At 39.1% G+C, this 17,325-nt stretch overlaps 2 protein-coding genes across 5 annotated transcripts in view; one reads left to right on the top strand and one right to left on the bottom strand.

Moving 5' to 3' along the window:
* ZNF45 (zinc finger protein 45) overlaps positions 1-16,692 on the bottom strand; it is a 57,356-nt gene extending 40,664 nt beyond the window's left edge. Inside the window, exons 1-3 of the mRNA XM_025046703.1 lie at positions 16,472-16,692; positions 15,088-15,205; positions 3,699-4,128 (exon numbers count right to left, since the gene is read on the bottom strand). The gene's annotated coding sequence lies outside the window, so the exon portion shown is untranslated. The remainder of the gene's footprint in view (positions 1-3,698; positions 4,129-15,087; positions 15,206-16,471) is intronic.
* Positions 16,693-16,813: 121 nt separating this feature from the next.
* ZNF404 (zinc finger protein 404) overlaps positions 16,814-17,325 on the top strand; it is a 27,719-nt gene continuing 27,207 nt past the window's right edge. For 2 of the 4 annotated variants that reach the window (XM_015589310.2, XM_025046771.1), the window contains exon 1: positions 16,814-16,967. The gene's annotated coding sequence lies outside the window, so the exon portion shown is untranslated. The remainder of the gene's footprint in view (positions 16,968-17,325) is intronic. The other 2 variants (XM_006911778.3, XM_025046770.1) reach the window with 2 other exon arrangements.

Genomic DNA, 17,325 nt, shown 5'->3' with positions numbered 1-17,325 from the left:
GCTAGGCCTGGCACTCAGGCCTCGGGATAACCAACTCCTTGCTTCTCGCCGTTGTAAAATGCCCTCGGAGGTCTGAGAGGCAAGGGTGACTTATAAATGCCCCTGGGGCAAATCTTCGGCATGAAAAGGGGGGCTTCCATCTAGACCAGTGCTGTCCAATAGCAATATAACGCAAGCTACACGTGTAATTTAAATGTTTCTAATAGACACAGTAAAAAATGTGAAAGGAGTGAGCTTAATTTTAACAACGTATCTTCTTTAACCCAATATATCTAAAATATTACCACTTCAACTTGTAATCAATATAAAAATCAAGATATTTTACATTCATTTTTCATACTCAGTCTTTGAAATCTGTTGTGTGTCTTACACTTATGGTCCATCTCAATTAGCACTATCCACATTTCAAGTGCTCAAGAGTCACATGTGGCTAACGGTTACTATATGAGATAGCGCAGACTTGGACCTTTTTAAAGCAGTAGAGACCATATAATTGTCCCCCAGGGACTCTCTAGGCTCAAAAGACAGCAAATCAATTTTAGGTTTAAACAATGGTTGTTATAGAAACTATGCTTTTTGTTCAACTGTATGACAGAATTGAAGTACCAAAAACAGAAGGTGGGGAGAAAAGAATACCTTAAATTATTTTTCTGCTCTTTCAGTAACTTGCATTTCTTTTTTTTTTCTTTCTTTTTGTTTTTGGTACTTTGCATTTCTTGTGGTGCATACTCACCTGTAATAAAGGACAACTCTAGTCTGTAATACATAGAGAATTCATTATTTCAAGCTCTTTACATATCATCTCTCTTTTAATCTAAACAAAAATTTCAGAAAGTTGGTATTGATATTATCCCTATTTGACAGGTTTGAAAATGAAGGCACGGAGAAGTTCAGTAACTTGCCCACAGTTATTCAGTCACAGAGCGCTAGAGGTGAGGTTTGATCCTGGCTCTGTCCCTTGCCACCAGGTCATTTATTCAATTGTCTGTGCCTGTTTCTTCATTTTTAAAATAGGACCAAAAAATAGCATTGTTATGAAAAATAAATGAGTTAGTACATGTAAAGTATTGGAAACTCTGAGTCGCAAGGTGCCCGACATGTAAACTACTCTCATCGTCCCCATTATGATCCCCAAGCAATAAAAAAAAATTAACCATTAACACTGATTTATTTCTACAGAAATTTGTTTTAGATCATGAAAATATTATGCATAATTGTACAGCAATTTTTGAATATTATGAAAAAGCTGGTGGATTCTACAGCCCACCAAAAGTAAAATAAAAGACAAGGAATATGGATATGAATTATCTTTCTCTTCTGTCCTCTAATCCCAGGCTGTAGCACCCTTTGGCCAGCCACATGAATCACACTAACTCACTGAGTAACTTTTCTTGCCGACCTCATGCTGGGTACTCTGAGAATACGATCAGGTCCATGAAACAGAGGTCCCTGGAGCCTAATTGAGGAGAGAGAGAAGAAACTGAGAGTTACACGCCAGTGGCAAGAACAACGCCAAAGGAGAAAAGTATTCATTTTGTTTCCCTGACTGCAACTCTTTCTAACTGTTTCAAGTCAAGTAACACTCTCCCAGTCGCCAAGAGAAGGAAATCTTAGCGTTGCTGTTACTACCTGTTATAGGTTGAATGCCCCCCAAATTTGTACGTTGAAGCCCTAACCCCCAGTATCTCAGATGTAATTGCATTTGGAGATGGGGCATTTAAAGAGGTGACTCAGTTAAAATGAGATCGTTATAAGTACACATTAGGGTGGGCGCTAAACCACCCTAATGTGTACTTATAAGAGGAAATTTGGATACACAGAGGGACAACGGGGGCACATAAGCACATAAAGGAAAGACCACGTGAGAACACAGTAAAAAGGCAGCCATGAGTAAACCAAGGAGAGGCCTCAGAAGAAACCAAACCTGCCGACACCTTGATCTTGGAAGTCCAATTCCAGAACTGTCAAAAAAAAAATTTCTGTTATTTAAGCCACTTGGTCTTTGGTATTTTGTTATGGCAGCTCTAGCAAACGAATACAATCTCCTCTCCCTTGGTCTTCACATATAAACAAGTTATGATAATTAATTTTTCAAGTCTTACAGACTCAACATCAGGGTTTGCTTTAAAATATTCAAGGAGAAAAATGTGCTTGGGGAGGAGAAAAAGAAACAGGGTTAGCAAGGATGAAACAGGGTGATTGTTACATAGGAGTTAATTATACTACATTTTGGGTATATTTGGAAATTTCCATAGGAAAGAGTTTAGGGGGTAACTATGTGCGATAACAATGTCAAAAAATATAAACACACATTTTAAAATTGCTTAACAGAAATGCATTAAAATGTTAATAACTGACTATATCTTAATACGATGGGTCATTCTTAATGTTCTTTGTGTATTTCTATATTTTCTAGATTCACTACAACAAGTGTACATTTCTTCTATAAGTAAAATGTGGACTATAACTTTTATGAAGTTTCAAAATTTAATAAAGAAGTCTGAACTCACTAACCCTACTTTTAAAATCCTCTACAATAAAATTCCAACCTACCTCCACAATTTAATCCCAAATGACTCTTCTGCAGCCAGTTTCCTATGGTAGAATAATTCTGTAGACTGTTTTTCTATTTCGTTTCCTAATTCCAATTTTGGGATTTTAGACTGAGGGATCGAGAATATCCAAAGATATAAAGCACACAGCCCTAGACGCAAATGCCCCTGTCTTACTAGCAGAGTGAAGTAGGGTAAGTAACTTATGCTGTCACCATTTCATCTGTAAAATAAAGGTAATAACAGCATTCACTTCATAAGGGCCCTGTGAAAGTTAAGTATGTTAATTTTTATAAAGCCCTTAGAATGACACTTGGCACTCGAGGCTTAACTGTTGTGACTATCACTCGTGCCCGTATATGTTCACAATTAGTTAACGATAATCGAACAACTCTGTAACAAACAAAAAAGAATGCTAAGTCCTGTCGCGGTGAGTTTCTGCTGGCTGGCGCCCTAGGCCACACGCCGGCTTTCCACAGCCCCCTTTCAGAAGTCAGGGGAAGGGAAAAAAAGGAGGCTGGGAGGTACTACGATCCTGTCCGGCCCTGGAAAAACCACAGCGGATTTCTGTGACGCAGCCTTTCTCTCAAACGTTCAGCAGTAGTCCTGCCACAGCCTCCTTTTCTGCACGGATCAGAACGAGACAGTGACAATTCGACGGGCTTCCGGAGGAAGGGATACTTTTCTGATTATACTAATATTAACCGCTTAACATCTTGCCACACACCTGAACTGTTGTAAACATTTCATTTGTACTATACCATTAATTCTTAAAACGTTTAAGGCAGGTACTCGTACTATTCCCTTTTACAGAAAAGGAAATCGAGGTACACAATTAAAGTTCTCACCCCAACGCTATATGGTTAGAAAGTGACAGTGTGTGTGGAACGGGTGGGGGAAGGCGAGTTGGCAGCGGAGAGCCCGGGAGACCTTCAACCCTACCGGATCCCTGTCTGCCTTCACCCGGGGACTCGCGAAACGCCCCCAAACACAGAGGCTCGGGCCAGTGCTGGCCTTCCCCGCCCCTCAATCCCGTTCTGCCGCTGGCCGCGCGTTTGCTTCCCCGTGACCGAGGGCCGGCCCCACTAATCCCACGACCCAGCCAAAAAAGTAGCAAGAGGCCAGGGGGTCCCGAGGGTCACTCACCTCCCAAAGCGAGAAACGAAGGCCGCGGGCTCAACCTCGCGTAGCAAGTCTTTGACTTCGCGGAGCTCGTGGACTACATTTCCCAGCATCCCCGAGAGGAACGAGAGTCGCTGCCCCGCCCTCCCGAGGCAAAAGTGCCCGCTCCAACCCCTCCAATAGCCGAAATGATTCCTTCCATACGTGCAGAAGGCTAGATTATAGTTTTATTTCTCCGACGAAGCAAGGAACGCATTCGCACTTTTCCGGATCGGAAGTGCTCCAATCGCAGGAAGCTTCGAGACTACACGTCCCAGAATCCTCTGCAGGGCTTAGCTTCCCGCCAGCCTGCAACTTGCCTTTTGAATTAGCAGGCGAGATACAAATAAACGAGCGGGTGCTTGTAGAATCGGTTTGCGTTTTTCTTTTTCTCACTGTGACAGAAGTTGGAAATCTGAAGAATGAACGGAAATAATTATAAAGGAGTGCCACGCGTGAGCCAAAAAGAGAAATCATAAAAGGGGTGGGCTAAATTGCACTGAATAAGCCTTTATTACACGGGCCGGGATTCACTTGGGTTCAAGAACCCATAAAAAGGAGATGTAATCATCAAGCAGGATGTGAAACAGAAGCAGCAAAACTGCGCTTTTTTTTCGCTTTAGTTTTCTTACATTTGCAGGGAATTGGAGAAATAGTATAGACTAGGATCCACCCTATATAATAGCTTGGAAAAAATATTTCGAGCTTAAAGAATCACATCACATAATCCTTGCTCTTTTTATTGAAATATAATTGACATATCAGGTTTGTAAGTTTAAGGTGTACAACACGTTGACTGGATACATTGATATATTACATGTAATTACCACCTTCTCTAAAACTTCCATCCCCTCGCCTAATTTTCATTTTTTTTTTTGTATTAAGTTCTAGTATCTTAGCAATTTCGACGTTTTAATACAGAATTGTTGACTACAATCGCTATGCTTTGCATTAGCTCCTGGGACTGATCTACTAGTTCCAAGTTTCTACTCTTAAACCACATACCCCCTATTCCCCAAAACCCCTGCCTCTGGTAACCACCATTCTACTGTTTTCATGAGTTTGCCTTTTTAGATTCTACACGTAAGTGATATCATATGGTATTCGTTTTTCTCTAAGCTCATTTAGCATAATGTCCTCAAGGTCCATCCATGTTGTTGCAAATAGCAGTATTTCCTCCTTTCTCATGGCTGAATGATATTCCATTGTATATATGCCACAAATTATTCATTCATCCACAGACACGTAGGTTGTTTCCATATCTTGGCTACTGTGAATAATGCTGCAGTAAACATGGGAGCGCATATATCTTTTTAAACTCCTACTTGCATTTCCTTTAGATATATACCCAGAAGTAGAATTGCTTTATCATATGGCAGTTTTATTTTTAATTTTTTGAGGAGCCTCTATACTGTTTTCCATAGTGAATGAATCGATTTACATTCTCACAGTACACAAGGGTTTACTTATCTCCACTTCTTCAACAACACTTGTTATCTCGTTTTCTTGATGACAGCATTCTAACAGGTATGAGGTTTTGATTTGCATTTCCCCAATGATTAGTGATGCTGAGCATCTCTTCTTGTACCTGTTGGCAACTTAGATGGCTTCCTTGGGAAAATGTCTACTTAGTTCCTCTGTCCGTTTTTAAAATCAGATTCTTTTTTTGTTATTGAGCTGTATGAGTTCTTTACATATTTTAAATATTAACTCCTTATCTGGTATATGTTTTGAAAATATCTTCTCCCATTCTATAGGTTGGACCTTTCCATATATATAATACATATATATACATACACACATATACATACATACATACATGTATATATACATACTTGTTTTTTGATGTGCAGAAGCTTTTTAGTTTGATGTAGACTCCTATTTGTTGACTTTTGGTGTCGTGTCGAAAAAATCAGTGCCCCATCCTACGTCAAGAAGTTTGCTCCCTATGTTTTTTTCTAGGAGTTATACAGTATCAGATCTTATGTTTAAGTCTTTAATCCAATTTGAGTTAATTTTTGTGAGTGGTGTAAACAGAGGTCCAATTTCATTTTTCTGCATGTAGTTATCCAGTTTTCCCGGACCATTTATTGAAGAGACTCCCTATTGAGTGTTCCTGGCCCCCTTGTCAAATATTGGTTGACTATATGTTCAGAGGTCTGTTTCCGGGCTCTCGATTCTGTCCCATTGGCCTATGTGTCTAATTTTATGTCAGAATCATACTGTTTTAATTATCATAGCTTTGTAGCATGAAATTAGGAAGTGTGCTACCTCCAGCTTTGTTCTTCTTTCTCCTGATTGCATTAGCTAATAGGGGTCATTTGTGGTTCCATACAAATTTTGCTATTTCTATGAAACATGCCATAGGAATTTTGACAGGACAGAATCTATATATAGCTTTAGGTATTAGGAATATTTTAACAATATTAATTCTTCTGATCCATGTACATGGGATTTACTTCCATTTATTTGTGTATTCTTCAATTTCTTGAATCAAACTCTGACAGTTTGCAGTATACAGGTCTTACGTCTACTTGTCTAAATTTATTCCTATTTTCTTGTTTTTGATGCTATTGTTCATGGGATTGCTTTACTTCATCTTTAGATATTTGTTAGTATATAGAAAAGCAACTGATTTCTGTATGTTGGTTTTGCTGTACAACTTTAGGGAATTCATTGATTACTTCTAACAGTTTTTTTGGTGGAGGATTTTTCTATATGTAAGACCATATCATCTGCGAACAAAGACAATTTTACTTCTTCCTCTATGATTTGAATGCTTTTCATTTCTTTATATTGTCTGATTGCTCTGCTAGAACTCCCAGTACTATGTTAAATTAGGCGTGGTGAGAGTAGGCTACCTTATTTTATTCCTGATCTTAGAGGAAAAACTTTCAACTTTTCACCATTGAGTATAATGTTATTTGCAGGTTTAGTGTATATGGCATTTATTATGTTGAGGTACATCCCATCTAACTTGTTTTGTTGAGAGTTTTTATCATGAAAGAATGTTCATGATATGTTGTATTTTGTCAAATGCTTTTTGATCATCTATTGAGATGATATGATTTATCTTTCATTTTATTAATGTGGTGTATCACATTTACTGATTTGTGTGTGTAGAACCATCCTTGAATTCCAGGGATAAATTCCACTTGGTCATAGCGTATGATTCTTTTAATGTGTTGTGGAATTCAGTTTGCTGATATTTGTTTGAGAATTTCTGCATCTACATTCATCAGGGATCTTGGCCTGTAGTTTTTATTTTCTTGTAATGTTCTTGTCTGGCTTTGGTATTGGGGTAATGCTGGCCTTACAAAATAAGTTTGGGAGTGAGCCTTCCTTTTTAATTTTTGGAAGAGTTGAGAAGAGCTGGTGTTAATTCTTCTTTAAATGTTTGGTAGAATTCACTACTGAAACCATACAGTCCTGAGCCTTCCTATGTTAAGAGATTTCTTATTCTTAATTCAGTGTCCTTATTATTATCGATTTGTTCAGATTTTCTATTTCTCCAGATTCAGTCTTGGTAGATTTTATATTTCTAAGAATTAATCCTTTTCTTCTAGATATCAAATTTGTTTGTACATAATTGTTCATATTAGTCCCTTATGAGTCTATGTATTTCTGTGATATTAGTTGCAATGTTTATTTCATTTCTGATTTATTTCAGTCCTTTTTTTCTTAGTCTAGTGAAAAATTTGTCAATTTTGTTTATCTTTTCAAGAAACCAGCTCTTATTTTCATTGACTTTTTCTATTATTTTTCTGGTCTCTATTTTTGCCTAATATTTGTTTTTTCCTTCCTTTTGCTAAATTTGGATTTAGTTTGTATTTCTTTTTCTAGTTCCTTCTGGTATAAAACGGAGTGGTTTATTTGAATCTTTTTTTTTTTTAATAACATTTTTAATTTTTGAATTATGTTGGTATATATTATGTTTCATGTGTACGACATAGTGATTAGACATCTATATGACTCATGAAGAGATCACCCCAATAAATCTAGTACCCATTTGACCATATTCCCTATGCTATACTTTTTATTCACATGACTATTTGTAACTACTGATTTGTATTTCTTAGTCCTTTCCAAACCCTTTTTCACTGACCGCCCAATTCTCCTCCTATCTGGTAACCCACAAAAAATTCTCTGTATCTATGTTTGTTTCTGTTTTTTTTTTCATTTGTTTATTTTGTTCTTTAGATTCCTTATGTATGTGATATCATATGGCATTCGTCTTTCTCTATCTGACTTACTCGACTCAGCACAATAGGACCATCATGAAATATCTTTTTCCATCCCTTTACTTTCCATCTGTGTCTGTCTTTTAATCTGAAGTGAGTTTCTTGTAGGGAGCCTATGTAAGGGTTTTGTTTTCTATCCATTCTGCCACCCTATATTTTGATCGGCGCATCTAATTCCTTTTTCATTTGAAGTACTTGTATGTAGTTATTGCCATTCTTTATTCATATTTTTGATACAAATTTTTTCTTCTTCTTAAAGAAGTTCCTCCGGCATTTCCTATAATACTGGTTTGGTGGCAATGAACTTTTTCTTGTCTGGGAAGCTCTTTATCTCAACTTTGATACTAAATGATAAATTTGCTGGATGGAGTGATGTTGGTTGCAGATCCTTGCTTTTCATCACTTTGAATACTTTCTGGCCTGTAAAATTTTTGTTGAGAAATCAGCTGACAGTCTTATGGGAACGCTCTTGTAGGTAACTAACTGCTTTTAAGATTTTCTCACTGTATTTAACCTTTGGCATTTTAATTATGATGTGTCTTGGCACAGGCCTCTTTGGGTTCATCTTGTTTGGAACGCTGAGCTTCCTGGGGTTGTTTGTCTATTTCCTTCACTAGGTTAGGGAAGTTTTCCATCATTATTTCTTCAAATAGGTTTTCAATTTCTTGCTTTCTCTCTTCTTCTGGTATCCCAAATGTTGTTACACTTATTGTTGTCCCAGAGGGTCCTTAAACTAGCTTCTTTTTGGGGGGTTCTTTTTTCTTGTTGCTGTTCTGGTTGGGTGTCCTCCACTACGCCATCCTCTAAATCACTAATTTGATCCTCTACTTCATCCACTCTGTTGAGTCCCTCTAATGTACTCTTCATCTCACATATTGTAGTCTTCATTTCTGACTGGTTCTCTTTTATGTTTTCCATCTCCATTTTTATGTTTTCTATCTCTTTGTTAAAGTTCTCACTGAGTTCATCTACTCTTCCCCTAAGTTCATAGAGCATCCTTATAACCAGTGTTTTCAACTCTGTATTTGGTAGATTGCTTATCTCCATTTTGTTGAGTTCTTTTTCTGAAGCTTTGTTCTGTTCTTCCATGTTGGACGTTTGTCTCCCCATTTTGGCAGTCTCCCTGCATCTGTTTCTATGTGTTAGGTAAGGCTGCTAAGTCTTCCAATCTTAGTAGAATGACTTTATGTAGTAGGTGTCCTGTAGAGCCCAGTGGCACAGTCTTCCCTGGTTGCCTGAGTGAGGTGCTCAACATGTGTCCCTAGTGTGGGTTTTTATGGCTGAGGCTTGGTTGCTGTTTGCATGCCGATGGGAGGGATTGACCCTTGGGCTGATAGGTTGTGAGGCTTGGCCAGTGAATGGCTGTCCCTATGGAGCAGGAATCACTTTAGCAGTGAGTCGTGCCTGCCCAGTCTGCCCTTTGGGTGTGTCCTCCTCAGATGCAGCCCTGGGTGGTGCTCTGACCCAAGGGCCTCCTGGGAGAGGTCCAGCCACAGGCCAAGTTCAGCGGTAGCCTATGCACTTCCAGGGCCACCTAATAAAAGTCATCAAGCAATCTGCAGATAGCTGCCACCTGTAATGGGTTTATAGTTGGTGCCTGGAAAGGCCAAGCCAGGAACCAAAGCTAGCTGCTGCTAGTGCTGGGCTTGGGGCTGCTCAGCAAGAGGTACAAGGCACATCGAGGACAAACGCTGCATCTTTGAGTTTTGTGAGCCTTTGAGAGATTTCAGAAAAGTCTGTAGCATGAGTCCAGACAAGCCATTTGTATTGAATAAGCCACTGGAAGTGGCTTGAGTGGGCCCACAAGTTGGGAGAGGCAAAGTCTCAGGGAGTCATCTGGGTAGAGCAACCTCTGTTATCCAGGTTGATGGGAGACTCAGATATGGAGACTACCTGCATCTGCACACTGGGAGAGGAGAGAGCTCAACAAAGGAACAATGGAAACTGCCAGCACTTCTGTCTGGGAGAAAGCTTTCCCTCCAGCCCTTGTCTTGAAGCTCAACAACTCAGTGTCTCCCAGTATGTCCTTGGTGTTCCTTAAGCAGCTGCCCCAGCACTGGAGCTCAGCACCAATGAGTCTGTAAGTAAGTCTGGGTACAGGCTCTTTAAGAGGAACATCTGTGACTCCTGCCACCCTCCGTCTCACTCAGCTGCAATTTCTGCTGGTTTTCACAGCCAGAGGTTGTGGGGACTTCTTTTCCCACCCGGCACTGAAACTTTGGGCTGGGGTCCCTAGTGTGGGGCTGGGACCCCTTGCTCCTCAGGTAGGGGAAGGGCCTCTGCAGCCAAGATAACCTTCCTGATTTTTGATTGCCACACACAATTGTGGAACTGGGTCATTTTTCATCTCTGCCTCTCCTATCGGTTTGAGGTGACCTTTTATGTCTGTCCCTAGTTGTAAAGCTTTTGTTCAGCCAGACCTCAGGCGACTCCTAGTGATGGCTGCTCTGTAGTTTTGTTATAGTTTTGGTGTGGTCACAAGAAGAGGCATGCACAACATCTACCTTCTACGCCATCTTGACCAGTCCCCCTCTTTTATTTTCTTAATATAGGCACTTATTACTATAAACTTCCATCTTAGAACTGCTTTTGCAGCATCCCACAGGTTTGGTATGTTCTGTTTCCATTTTCATGACTTTTTTTTTGGTTTCCCTTTTGATTTCTTCTCTGATTCATTGGTTGTCCAAGAGTTTGTTAATTTTCACATATTTATAGATTTTCCAGCTTTCCTCCTGTTACTGATTTCTAGTTTTATACCATATGGTCAGAAGAGTTACTTGATATAATTTCGCTTCTTAAATTTGCCAAGATTTGTTTTGTAGCCTATCATATGACCATCTTCAAGAATGTTCTGTGTGTACTTGAGAAGAATATTCTGCTACTGTTGGGTGGAATGTTCTATATATATCTGTTAGGTTCATTTAACCAAAAGTATGGTTTAAGTCAAACATTTTCTTGTTGATTTTTGTCTGGATGGTCTATCCATTTTTGAAAGTGGGGTACTGAAGTCACCTACTCTTATTGTTAGGCTATCTATTTCTTCCCTCAGATTTTTTAGTATTTGCTTAATATATTTAGGTGCTCTGATGTTGGGTATTTATGACGAATTGATCCCTTCTTCATTATATAATGACATTGTCTTTTCTTACCATTTTGGCTTAAGGTCTGTTTTGTCTAATATAATTATAGCTACCCTTGCTCCCTTTTAGTTTTTACTTCCATGGAATCTTTTTCCATCTTTTCATTTTGATCTTCCGTGTGTCCCTAAAGCTGAAGTTTGTCTCTTCTAGGCAGCACGTTGTTTGCTCTTTTTTCATCCATCCAGCCTCTTCATGTCTTTTGATTGGAGAATTCAATCTTTTTACATTTAGAGTAATTATTGAAAGGTAAGAACTTACTAATGCCATTTGATTTTGTCCTGGATATTCTTTCCTTTAACCTTTATACTATAGTTAAGTGGTTAACAAACTGCCATACTACAATATTGGTGAATTCTGAATTTGACTGTATGTTTAACTTAGCCACAGTGTTGTATATTTTCACATGTATTCAATTTACTAATTAGCATTGTTTCATTTCACTTGAAGAACTTTCAGCATTTTGTAAGGCAGGACTAAGGGTGATGAGGTCCCTCAGTTTTTATCTGTCTGGGAAAGTCTTTTTATCCCCATCATTTCTGAAGGCTAACATTGTCAGATAGAACATTCTTGCTTGGCAGTTTTTTTCTTTCAGCCTATCACAAAGGTAAATTGCCTCTTTATCTTTATCACATCATATCAAGGATGTGCAATCAATCTGAATTATCACTGTTGATGTTGACTTTTATCCAAATGCACCACGTTTATCTTACAATGGGTTGTTGTGACTTAGTGGGTCTGAGAGAACCCAGTTCGTGATGGACCGTTATGATCACATGGTCATTTGATGTCCCATGGTCAGGCACTGTGTCTCTACCAGGTCCCATCAGCATGTCAGAAGCTATTTATCAAAAAGTATATAACTCTCTGCTGCAGGTGGCTTTTCTGGAACACTAGGGCCTGGGTTAGGATTCTCTTAATAGGGTTTGCCATAAACTCCACATGGCTTCTTTTCTCACCACTGCTGTCTTATGTCCTAAGAGGCAGTTATGCTTGTACCCATCCTAAAACTGCTGCAGAGTCCTCTCCTACTTGGGCCTCACTCAAATCTGGCAACCTTTTTTATTCATCTGATATATGACTAATTATTGAAAGGTAAGAACTCACTAATGCCATCTTATTTTTTCTAGCAGTGTTCCTAGGTGTGGAGTATGCAGCTTCCAAAACACAAAGAAGTCTCAAAGGCATTGGCTTATTTCCAGGCGAGAGTTGCAATATGTAATAATTTGTCCTCTATTTTGCATGGGATATATCAGCATGTCTCTTATTACTGGATCACTAAATATTTTACTTGAAATAGCAGACTATTGAGTCACTGCCACCCGGTAGAGCACATAGGTCCTATCCAGGCCTCCAAATTGCTAAGTATTTCTTACTTTTCTGTTCTAATTAGCATCATATCATCACCTTAATGGGTTAATGTGATACTTTTCAGGATAGCAAGATTGTTCCTATTTGTTTAGACTATATTATGACAGAAGGCAGGAGAATTAACCTAGGCCTGGAACAAAACTGTAATATATATAGTTGTTCATTCTATGTGAATGTAAACTATTTGTGGTCCTTTCTTTCCAGATGGGAATGGAAAAGTACACTTTCTTCAAATCAATGGTGGCATTCTATGTACCAGAAAACATGTTAATCAGCTCTAGAAAGATCCCATATCTGGTAAGGTGACTGTATTTGGGACTGTACCTTGATTGAGTTTGGAGTAGGCCACTGTCATTCTCAAAATTCATTTTATTTTTTTCCAGAGGCTGGGCTGGTGAATGGAGATATGATGGTGAACACAGCCCCTGCTTTTATTTATTTATTTTTTTAGTCTTTTAAGAGTGAAAGTAACTTCTGACATAACACCTGGAAAATTATATTGTTTCAAATGTACTATATTTTCTGGGGTAGGTAGAAGTTTCAAAGGTTTCCACTTGGCTTTCTCCACTATAATAGCCAAATATTCATTGCTGGGTTCATGATATCTTCCAAGTAGTTTGATTGTAGATTTGGGACCAGAAAAACGACCACCAAGTGGATTTGTAAACCCTGTAAGCCCAACGTAAGCCACTCCTTGTGCAAGACTCCATCCAATACCTGGCTTCAATCATTTGTTTCACTTATTCATATGCTGTAATTATACTGCTGTTATTATTAAACAATAATAAGAAAAATATAAGATTTTTGTCTTCATTTATTCCTTCTCTAGTCATCTTTTCTTCATATAGATCTGAATTTTTGACCTATATTATTTCTCCATGAAGAACTTCTTTGAACATTTCCTGCAGGTTGAGCAATCTTTATTTCTTCTTCACTTTTGAAGGATTAATTTCACTGGATATAGGATTCTATGTTGGTGGGTTTTCACCCAACACTTTAAATATTTCACTACATCTTATTCCTGCTTGCGTGTTTTCTGAAGTCTGATTTAATTTTCATCCTTGAGTCTTTATAGGTTAGTTGCCATCCTCCAACCTCTGGCTTCTTTCCAAGATTTTCTTTGTCTTTGGTTTTCTGAAGTTTTAATATGATACACTTCAGTGTAGTTTTTGTATTGATCCCAACTTTTCTGGACTTGGTTTGGTGTCTGTTATTAACTGTGGAAAATTCTCAGCCATTATTAATTCGATATTTTTGCTTCTTTCTCTTTCTTCTCCCTGTATTCCCTTTACACTTATGTCACACCTTTTGTATTTATCCCCAAGTTTTTAAATATTCTGTTCCATTTTTCTTTTTTTCATTTTTTTTCTTTGCATTTTAGTTTAGAAAGTTACTAGTGACATATCTTCAAGCTCATTGATTTATTCCTTGACCATATCCAGTCTACTGGGGATTCCATCACTGGCATTCTTCATTTCTATCATAGTGTTTTAGATTTCTAGCAGCTTAGTTTTTTTCCCCTCTCGAAATTTTGGTAAAATATATATAATATAAAATTTACCATTTAACCAGTTTAAGTGTACAGTTCGGTGGTATTACGTACATTCACCCCGTTATGCAACCATCACCACCATTCATCTCCAGAACGTTTTTCTTCTGACAAAACGAAAACTATACCCATCAAATAATTACTTCCCATTCCTCCTTCCCACAGGCCCTAGCAACCACCATTCTACTTTCTGTCTCCATAAATTTGACTGCTCTATGTACCTCCTCTAAGTGGAGTCATACAGTATTTAACTTTTTGTGATTGGCTTATTTCACATAGCATAATGTCTTCTAGGTTCATCCATGTTATAGCATGTGTCAGAACTTTCTTCCCTACTAAGGCTGAATAATGGCCCGTTGTATGTATATGCCACATTTTGTTTCTCTATTCACCCATCAATGGACATTTGGGTTGCTTTCACTTTTTGGTTATTGTGCATGATGCTATTATAAACATGGGGTGGGTGTCTAGCATTTTCTTTGGACTCATGGTTTCCATCTCTCTGCTTATATTATTCATCTGTTCTTGCAAAGTTCTTCTGTGGAGTCTTAATAATGTATATAACCTGTGTTCCAGAAATTCCATTAGGAATTTACATATATCCTTATTAGGAGGAGATGCATACTGAAGTATTTATTTTATTTAAAAAATCGAACTGTAATTGTAAAAGTCAATGTGAAGAATGGGAATCCCAAAGATAAAACTACTGTATTATCACCGACAACCACTGTCATTCAAAGTTGACATTTTAACAGCAGTAAGGCCTTACACAGGAAATAGTACTCTAATTTTGCATTTCATTGGAATCATATAACAATTAATTATCTATAGTTTGAAGTATGACAAGTAGTTCTCTGATGGACAAACTAAATGGTCTTAAACATGTTGTCTTCTTTAAGTCATGATTTTCTCTTTAGAAAATAGAAGTAATGATGCTTGACCTAAAATTCAGGAAGATTCCATAGTCCTAGTTCTTTGCTCAAAGCCAAACTGCCTCTCCAAGTGTAAATTATGTTTTTCTTCCAGGGCTTTCCAAACTTATCCACTAAAAATTTCTCAAGAGAATGGAAGCTTACCTCTGGGTGTTGACGATGGACACGAAAGCTGAAATCTTTGCATACAAAGCATGTGGCTCTAAATTCCTTCTTATTTGCAAAGGTATGTTGATGTTTTATTCTTCTGAGGAAAAAAAATCTGAATAAAAAATATCCAAATGATTTTCTAGGTAAATAGAAAATCCTCTTTCACCCAAATCTTGAAGTAAAGTTATTGCTCTAAAAAGATACAACATTCCTCTCTTTATTTCACTGTTGAGAAGGCTTATGGTCAATTACAAATATATACAGTTATAGTGTCACAGGGTTCTATATTTAATAATCAAAATCAATACATATCCAGATCAGAGTTATATAGTTTCTCACTCAACAATCCTGTTCACAGTGATTCACATTCAGTCTCCAAAGAATGCACACATAAAAAAGCATATCTTTCAAAACACCACATAAATTCTATATCACAGATAAAAACACACAACCTCATAACGAAAGTTATAATCCCATCCTCAAAAACAGCATTATGTTATACAATTCCACCAATAGTCACAAAAGCACTCAAACTTTTACTTTTTATTGCCTATTCCCAAGGAGTCTGGGAAAGAAAATTTTATTAGGAGACTAAAACAAATGTTCAAACTTCATTCTCAAGGTGCTCATCCAGCAGGGGACGGAAATGTCCCAATCCATATTGGGGCCATGGAGTGGGGGCTAAAATGAGAGACTGTCAGAGTTTACACATTGTTTCACCTAAGGTCATTCTGTTTTCACAGTCCCAGTGGGGAGCTGGGACAGGATTAAGAATGGATTGAAATCTGATTTGATTTGATTAAGATTCGGGGCCGCATTATGACTTGGTGGACCCCTTCTTCCACAAAGATTAAAATAAAAATTATATTTTATAATTGTGACGGTATAGTAATTAATAGTAAGTTAATATAGTGCCTTTCCTTAACTTAAACATTTTCTTTGACCTAAATATTCATTTAAATTCTGATTTATTTAAAAGATTTTTGTGTGAGTACCTAGGAGTACTGTGGGCCTTAGGGACTTTGTGTAAGTGCCTAATGGATGAGTCCCTCCTCCTGAGATGTGTCTTGGGCAACACACTCAGCCAGAGTCGGGTTTTAATGGAGAGAAAAGCAAGTTATTAGGGATGAGGAATTTCGGGGTGGGGATGGAGGGGTGGGAAAGACGAGGGATTAGCAAATTTTATATAATCTCAAAATCTGGAATACAAACCACTTTCCCACCCAATGGGACACACCCCGAAACGAACCACTAACAGAAACACAATCTCATTTGTGGTTACAGACACACAACGGGTCCTAGAATGTCTCAAGAATGAAAACACAAACACACCTACACACGCCCAGCCATTCTTCCTTTAAAATAAATGCATACTCACCAGCTTGCTCGGCTCCAGGCCCTACTCCAAGGCGCACCCTTGGGCGGAGAAAGGTCCCAGACCTCACAGAGTCGCACCCAGGGGCCCGCCACCTCATGTTCCCGCACGCAGGTGTAACGCTCCGAGTCCGCGTGCCCCTGCTCTGCCCTCTACAGCCGGGACTCGGATTGCACTCGCCGCCTCACCGACACCCGACCTTCCGAACTCATCCTCTGCCCTAGGTCGGAGCATCCTCCTCGGCACCGGGCCGCGCTCTGCGCCTGCGCACTCCGACCACAGGCCGCGCGGCACCGCCCGCTCCCCGCTGCAGTGACTGTCCCGGCTGGACTGCGTTTCCCAGAAGCCACCGGACCCTCACCAACTTCGACCTCTGGGTCCTTTTCCGGTGTCCGAGCAGCTGTGGTCCCTATGTGGAGAGTAGGTCGTGTCCAAAGGTATTCATCAGCAGAGGCTTCCACCGTCCCTGGCCCGAGCCGGACCGGAACCTGCGGTGGGGGTGAGAATCGTGTTGGGCCCGGGTCTCAGGCATGGGTCTGCGCGAGCAGCAGAGATTTGTGCCTAGAAGAGACCAAGTGTGTGTCTGTAGGTGCGTCCCTGGGACGATGTGTGCGTTTGTGTCAGTGACTGCTGTTGATTGTGCTTCTTTACGTGGCTTTCGGTTGAGCGTGGGTTGTCGGTGGAACTCAGGGCTCTAGGCTCCGCTGGTAACCCCGCTCTTTCCCCTCACAGCTACTTGGGGTCTCCAGCAGTTAAAAGAGGGAAGCCAGATTCTGAGTCAGAATGAAAGAATGGAAGATTCTAGCAAGAAGACTTAGACTTGGTCTTGAGATGAGAATTTTTGAAGCTGGATGCGA

Source organism: Pteropus alecto, unplaced genomic scaffold (assembly GCF_000325575.1).
Source record: "Pteropus alecto unplaced genomic scaffold, ASM32557v1 scaffold194, whole genome shotgun sequence".
Lineage (NCBI taxonomy): Eukaryota > Metazoa > Chordata > Mammalia > Chiroptera > Pteropodidae > Pteropus > Pteropus alecto.
Note: the sequence above shows the minus strand (reverse complement) of the source record. Positions and strands in the feature narration are given on the sequence as shown.